This window comes from Dendrobates tinctorius, unplaced genomic scaffold (assembly GCF_039654945.1).
Source record: "Dendrobates tinctorius isolate UK_male_01 unplaced genomic scaffold, ASM3965494v1 ptg000202l, whole genome shotgun sequence".
NCBI classification, from domain to species: Eukaryota; Metazoa; Chordata; class Amphibia; order Anura; family Dendrobatidae; genus Dendrobates; species Dendrobates tinctorius.
In genome coordinates, this window is record NW_027361869.1 from 5,650,050 (window position 1) to 5,658,692 (window position 8,643).

An 8,643-nucleotide genomic window follows, 5' to 3' on the forward strand; every position below is an offset into this window, starting at 1 on the left:
ATCAGAGCGCTATGTCACAGGCTCGATGGCACAGGTGTGAAAAAAGTGACTACAGGATAAGGGAGATTTTGAATTTCTGCAGACACTTGTGGACACTGGACACTTGGATTGTGTGAGGCCCACTGAATATCAGAGCGCTATGTCACAGGCTCAATGGCACAGGTGTGAAAAAAGTGACTACAGGATAAGGGAGATTTTGAATTTCTGCACACACTTGTGGACACTGGACACTTTTGGATTGTGTGAGGCCCACTGAATATCAGAGCGCTATGTCACAGGCTCGATGGCACAGGTGTGAAAAAAGTGACTACAGGATAAGGGAGATTTTGAATTTCTGCACACACTTGTGGACACTGGACCCTTGGATTGTGTGAGGCCCACTGAATATCAGAGCGCTATGTCACAGGCTCGATGCAACAGGTGTGAAAAAAGTGACTACAGGATAAGGGAGATTTTGAATTTCTGCAGATACTTGTGGACACTGGACACTTTTGGATTGTGTGAGGCCCACTGAATATCAGAGCGCTATGTCACAGGCTCGATGCAACAGGTGTGAAAAAAGTGACTACAGGATAAGGGAGATTTTGAATTTCTGCAGACACTTGTGGACACTGGACACTTTTGGATTGTGTGAGGCCCACTGAATATCAGAGCTCTATGTCACAGGCTCGATGGCACAGGTGTGAAAAAAGTGACTACAGGATAAGGGAGATTTTGAATTTCTGCACACACTTGTGGACACTGGACCCTTGGATTGTGTGAGGCCTACTGAATATCAGAGCGCTATGTCACAGGCTCGATGCAACAGGTGTGAAAAAAGTGACTACAGGATAAGGGAGATTTTGAATTTCTGCAGACGCTTGTGGACACTGGACACTTTTGGATTGTGTGAGGCCCACTGAATATCAGAGCGCTATGTCACAGGCTCGATGGCACAGGTGTGAAAAAAGTGACTACAGGATAAGGGAGATTTTGAATTTCTGCCGACACTTGTGGACACTGGACACTTTTGGATTGTGTGAGGCCCACTGAATATCAGAGCGCTATGTCACAGGCAGAAATTGGCTAGTGTATCACAAACTACAAGGTGTATGTAGAATTGGGCAGAATAGGAATCTCCCTAGAGTGTAGGTCTGTAAGAATGGAACAAGTCCTCCACTTATCCTTCCACAGTGACACACAGATAGCTGCACTGTGGCTGTGATAACAGCCGTTACACGGTACTGTGTGAGGAGCGTACACCGCTGTATGGTGTGAAAAAATGCACGCTCAGTACCTCAGCAGGACAAAAAAAAAATTGGGATTGCTTTTAAAAAAGCAGTTTGCAGAGCAGTGGGGAAACAGCAATGCAGCTGTCAGGAAGCCTTAGAAGGCAGCCTAACAACCAACACCGCTGATCCACCACAATATAGCCTCCCCTTGCACTGCACACACAGTGACTGGTGTGTTGTACAGGCAAAATCGCTAGCAGCAGAAGCAGTTTTTTTTTCTTCTTCCCTGCCTAACGCTCTCCCTACAGAATCAGCAACCTCTCCCTATGCTAAGATCGGCAGAAGTAAGATGGCGGTCAGCGTGCACGCCCTTTTATAACCCCTGTGACGCCCACCAAAGCAAGCCAATCACTTGCATGCCCTTCTGAAAGATGGTGGTGACCCCTGCCTATGTCATCATGTTGCCCACAGTGTCTGTGGATCCTGATTGGCTGAAAAAGAGCGCAAAACAAACTTTTGAAACGCTACTTTGGCGCATAAGTCGCCGACCTCGTGGCCGACCTCATCCTAGGGTCGGGTTTCGTTTCATGAAACCCGACTTTGCCAAAAGTCGGCGACTTTTGAAATTGTTCGACCCGTTTCGCTCAACTCTAATTGTGACTACAAGGTCTATGGATTTTTAAAGCTTAGAAGGACCAAAATTATTAAAGTTTTAGGGTATGTGCACACACTGCAGATTCACCTGCAGGTAAAGTGACCTGCGGTTTTGCTGCGGTTTGGCCTGCGGTTTTGCCCTGCGGTTTGACACCTGGACAATGGAATAGGTGGCAAACCACAGCAGAATCCGCAGAAACAATTGACATGCTGCGGAAAAAAACCCGCAGCTTTTCCGCAGGTAAAAAACCGCAGCGTGAGCACTGCGGTTTTGAAAACCCATAGGCTAACATGGTAAAGTACCATGTCTGCGGAACTGCTGCAGTTCTGCAGGGCCAAAACCGCAGCAAAACCGCAGCGTGTGCACATACCCTTAAGGTTTAATATAAAAAGTGCAGAACTTACAAAAAAGTGTATAAAAAGAGAGCGAGACAACACACAAATAGGCAGAAAGTTATTAAACAGAAAAAGGAGAAATTGCAGAAATACTTAAATGTTTCTGTCTGAAGTGGTTCTTCTGTTTCTTTGAGGTTAGGGAAGGTTTATGGATCAAGTTCAGCTCGGCTGACCCCCAACATGTAGACACCTTTCCATGGTTTTACCCATTTGTATATGCCTAGTCTTGGGCTCAAATTTCCAAGAAGGGCTATATTGTGATATAGAAATTCTGAAAGTCTGATACTGGACCATAGACTAATAAGGAGGCAAGTACATTGAATATTACATTGTTTAATTTCTACCATTTCCCCTTCCGATAGTAAATGGGGTTTGTCCAGTTTGGCTACATAGTCCCATCTTCCCAACCTTTGAAAATCAGATTCACCAAGCTGAGATGTCAGGAATCACACTCTCGGCAGTCCCCATGATACTTCCCTTAGGGTCTGAGATCCTTAGACTGTAATACGAGTTCATAGATTTTATGTCTCTTTAGGCAGAGTTAATCGTGTGAATGTCAGACTTATCCTGATATTATTTTCCTGCTATTATATTTTTTCTTATGTTTTCTATTAGAGAATTCTTCCTAGGCGCTAGTGCTAGGGCTAAGTTTAGAGTTAGTTTAGACTAAGTTTAGAGATAGGACTAGAACAGTCTTATATTCCAAAAACACACACAAAAATGTAATTGAAACAAAGAAAAATAAGAATTTATAACTTTTTAGAAAAAGTACAGGACTAAAAGGAAATATATAATTGCTATTAAATTTCTTAAAATACAATACATGCACTTGGGGGGTAAGGCGTTCAATACTGGAGTGGGGGATTGGAAGGTCAATATTGGACTCGTAGGGAACTAATGATCCAGGAATTTAAGGGGCTTAAAATATTTACAGTGTCCCAGGTGGGGGCAATTAACTCATTATTGGCCACTTTTTATATGATTTCTAGCCAAAAAGAATGGATTGTCCAAAATGTACGACCGCAACCAGATATTTTCCGATATCTCACTGAGACATGAGAGCTTCACATTGACTCGGCCAATTTTCTTTTCAAAGATATGTCTTTGAGCTTTAATGAGTTCTTGCCAATGTTCCCAAAAAGCAGCACTATGCCCTTATTCCCCACACATCCTACATGCAAATTTCTCTGCAGTATGCAAATTAATACATTAATTGGTCACTCATCAGGCACTGATCTAATGCTCAAATGGTTTGATCATTCCGAGCCAATCGTAATTAAAAACTAAGAGCAAAAAAGAACTAAAGTATGCAGCCAACCTGGACTGGGCCCCCTTTCCCCAGGAGCCCTATTGCAGCATTGTTGTCTGCCTTACTAGTAAATATGACCTTCTGTTGATAGGGAAAAGAGTAGGGAATATACACTCACTGGCCACTTTATTAGGTACACCATGCTAGTAAGGGGTTGGACCCCCTTTTGCCTTCAGAACTGCCTCAATTCTTCGTGGCAGAGATTCAACAAGGTGCTGGAAGCATTCCTCAGAGATTTTGGACCATATTGACATGATGGCATCACACAGTTGGCGCAGATTTGTCGGCTGCACATCCCTGATGCGAATCTCCCGTTCCACCACATCCCAAAGATGCTCTATTGGATTGAGATCTGGTGACTGAGGAGGCCATTTGAGTACAGTAAACTCATTGTCATGTTCAAGAAACCAATCTGAGATGATTCGAGCTTTATGACATGGCGCATTATCCTGCTGAAAGTAGCCATCAGATGTTGGGTACATTGTGGTCATAAAGGGATGGACATGGTCAGCAACAATACTCAGGTAGGCTGTGGCGTTGCAACGATGCTCAATTGGTACCAAGGGGCCCAAAGAGTGCCCAGAAAAAATTCCCCACACCATGACACCACCACCACCAGCCTGAACCGTTGATACAAGGCAGGATGGATCCATGCTTTCATGTTGTTTACGCCAAATTCTGACCCTACCATCCCAATGTCGCAGCAGAAATCGAGACTCATCAGACCAGGCAACGTTTTTCCAATCTTCTACTGTCCAATTTCGATGAGCTTGTGCAAATTGTAGCCTCAGTTTCCTGTTCTTAGCTGAGAGGAGTGGTACCCAGTGTGGTCTTCTGCTGCTGTAGCCCATCTGCCTCAAAGTTCGACGCACTGTGCGTTCAGAGATGCTCTTCTGCCTACCTTGGTTGTAACGGGTGGCAATTTGAGTCACTGTTGCCTTTCTATCAGCTCGAACCAGTCTGCCCATTCTCCTCTGACCTCTGGCATCAACATGGCATTTCCGGCCACAGAACTGCCGCTCACTGGATTTTTTTTCTTTTTCGGACCATTCTCTGTAAACCCTAGAGATGGTTGTGCGTGAAAATCCCAGTAGATCAGCAGTTTCTGAAATTCTCAGACCAGCCCTTCTGGCACCAACAATCATGCCACGTTCAAAGGCACTCAAATCACCTTTCTTCCCCATACTGATGCTCGGTTTGAACTGCAGGAGATTGTCTTGACCATGTCTACATGCCTAAATGCACTGAGTTGCCGCCATGTGATTGGCTGATTAGAAATTAAGTCTTAACACACAGTTGGACAGGTGTACCTAATAAAGTGGCCAGTGAGTGTATGTGGGGATCCTGTTGGATGCAATGTTTCGCAGACCTCATGGATCCATGACCGGCACCTTGGCTTCAGCTGTGGTCGGAGTCATACTATTATGTCCGTTACTCATGGTCAGGGACGTAATAAGGACGGGCTGATAAATGACAGTTTATTTTTATTTTATATCCCAATATAATTGGAGAAATCAGAGAATCGCTGCAGAAAACAGCTGTTGGTTTTGGAGTTTTTCAGCTGTCAGCCCCCATGTGAATCACAAATCTGAACATAATAAATTATTCATTACTAACTCTCACTCAACATGATTTACAGTGAGGGGTGTGAATCGTCACAAGCTAAACATATAAGAGGAAAAGAAAAAAGAAAGGAAGAAAGCAAAAAAAAGAAAGGAAGAAAGTAAAAAAATGAAAGAAAGAAAGAAAGAAAGAAAGAAAGGAAGAAAGATATAGAATGAGAGAAATATTGAGAGAGAAGAAAGAAAGAAAGAAAGAAAGAGAAAGAAAGAAAGAAAGAAAGAAAGAAAGAAAGAAAGAAAGAGAGAGAAAGAAAGGAAGAAAGAAAGAAAAAAGAAATAGAATGAAAGAAATGTTGAGAGAGAAAAAAAAGAAAGCGAAAAAAGAATGGAAGAAAGGAAGATAGAGAAAAAAAGAGAATGAGAGAAAGAAAAAGAAAGAAAGAGAAAGGAAGAAAGAAAGGAAAAAAGAAATAGAATGAAAGAAATATTGAGAGAGAAAAAAAGAAAAAGCGAAAAAAGAATGAAAGAAAGAAAGGAAGATAGAGAAAAAAAGAGAATGAGAGAAAGAAAGAAAGAAAGAAAGAAAGAAAGAAAGAAATAGAATGAGAGAAATATTATGGGCAGCACCGTGGCTCAGTGGATAGCACTGCAGCGCTGGAGTCCAGGGTTGAAATCCCACCAAGGACAACATCTGCAAGGAGTTTGTATGTTCTCCCCGTGTTTGCGTGGGTTTCCTCCGGGTTCTCTGGTTTCCTCCCACATTCCAAAGACATACTGATAGGGAATTTAGATTGTGAGCCCCATCGGGGACAGCGATGATAATGTGTGCATACTGTAAAGCGCTGCGGAATATGTTAGTGCTATATAAAAATAAAGATTATTATTATTATATTGAGAGAGAAAGAAAGAGAGAAAAAGAAAGAAAGAAAGAAAGAAAGAAAGAGAGAAAAAGAAAGAAAGAAAGAAAGAAAGAAAGAAAGAAAGAAAGAAAGAAAGAAAGAAAGAAAGAAAGAAAGAAAGAAAGAAAGAAAAGTTGAAACAGTCTTTGCAAATTTGGGATTTTTGGTAATTATTTACATTTGATAGATTTTGATCTCAATATTAAAAAGGAAAAGCCAAGAATATCAAACGTGCTGCACAACACTGCATATACATAAGAAGTTTGTCCTGGATTGGAAAAATTTTCAGGAACAGCTCCCCTCTTGCACACAGGTCCGGTCAGGTATTGCAGTCTATCTCCATTCTGCCGAACTGAACTGTAATACCTGGCACAACCTGCATACACAAGTGACTTTGTTCCTGGAAAAAGAAACGTAGACACCTTTCTCCAACTCTTTACAGGATTGTCTGGAGTCGGATTGTTAGCCGCGCAGTTTTACAGAGTTTACACTGATTTATATTCTCATGCTGAGGCCTCATCTCTTCTTCCATCGCCACCATGGTAACCCCTAACCCTGAAAGTGGTGCAAACAGTGCATCTATACTGAGCCTCCTACCAGATTACTGCACACATCAGCCGCTCTGATCCGCTGCTGCCACAGACTGCAGAAGCACAGGAGTTTATGGGATGGGAAGCTCATGAGATGGTCTGATATAAGAGGTGCTGGAGGATGCTCTGAGGCATAGACTAGGTAGGGTGAGCGTCATTTACAACTCGTTGCTTTACCCTCTACTTGCTGCAGGTACAACTGCGAATTCATGACAAATATATTAATTAGTCTCAAGAGGGAAACCTCATTACTAGAGTTGAGCGACTTTTGGTTTTTTAGGGTCGCGTTTCGTTTCGTGAAACCCGACTTTTCCAAAAGTCGGGTCGAGCAAGATCGTCCGATTATAGGGAAAAGTCGGGGTCGTCCCGAAACACGAAACCCAATGTAAGTCAATGGGGAATAAAAGTCGGCAGTGAGAGGAGGACAGGAAACACACCTACAGTGCCCATTTGAATGTCAAAAGCATCAATTCTTCTTTCTTAAGCTTGTCAACCTTAATTAACTTCATAATACAAGTTACACACTGAAAAATGGGGGTTATTTGGCTACAAATTGTGGGGGGGGAGGGCTGGCTCCAGGTTTTCATGTGCCCTGGGCGAAAGAGCGCCCCTTTAACACATACCACAACTCATCATGCTCCGATACGGCAGAGAAATAGCGGTATAGTACAATGAAAAATACCTCACTTTTTACATCTCATGACGAGGCCCATCTATTTCTCCATACAGAATCATTGGTCCCATATAATGTTTGAAACAGTATATGATGAGCTCCACATAATGCTACAGTATATGTTGGTCCCCATGGATGAAGCTCCACTGTCTTATGGGCCCAAATAATGCTCCAAACATAATGGGCCCCATTTCTAATGCTCTAGTGTATAATGGGCCCTGTAAATGCTGCTCCAGTGTCTGATGTCCACCTTTGGAATGTTCCAGTGTATGGTGGGCCCCATCTATCATTCTCCAGAGTATAGTGCTCCCCAAAAATTGCTGTCCCAACATTGAAAACAATCAAATAAGTCTCCTCGCTAGGGAATCCCTGTACTTGTCTGGACAGGTGCTGTAGCTTGCTTAACAGCTCGCCAGCCGTTCTCACGCCCAGTATGGATTACACGTGATTGCACAAAGGTGAGAAAGGGTACCGTATCCCCAGATAACATGTATGGATAGCGTACACATTCAAAATATATGTCTCAGGAGGCAGGTTCAGACGGTGTTAGGCCCAGTATGGATTGCACGTGATTGCACAAAGGTTAGAAAGGGTACCGTATCCCCGGATAACATGTATGGATAGCGTACACATTCAAAATATATGTCTATACAGCATGAGGCAGGCTCAGACGGTGTTAGGCCCAGTATGGATTGCACGTGATTGCACAAAGGTTAGAAAGGGTACCGTATCCCTGGATAACATGTATGAATAGCGTACACATTCAAAATATATGTCTATACAGCATGAGGCAGGCTCAGACGGTGTTAGGCCCAGTATGGATTGCACGTGATTGCACAAAGGTTAGAAAGGGTACCGTATCCCTGGATAACATGTATGGATAGCGTACACATTCAAAATATATGTCTCAGGAAGCAGGCTCAGACGGTGTCAGGCACAGTATGGATTTGACGGCCCAGATTACACAGCGGAGGAGCAGGGAGAGGTAAAGATTGCAAATGCTGGGGCCCTGCCCAAGCAAGGGGGGCCCACTCGTGGGCGTCGGTACTGGCACTGGGCCCCTCATAGTACAGCGGTGTGTCTGACGGCGGGTGTGCACCACCACCGTCAGAGACACTTGATTGCACTATGAGGGACCCTGTGCCAGTGCCCGCGCCCAAGAGTCGGCCTACCCACCTGTCCAGGGCAACGGCACTCGCACGGTGTCGTGTGGTAGGTGGTGACCACGGCCATGGGGAGGGAGACAGCACAGTTAGGGAGTTTTAGAAAGTGGCATATGTTGATGTTGGACATTCAGCTGATGCAAAAGGCGAAATAGGTGAAGTACCAGGAAGAGGTGGACCAAAGCA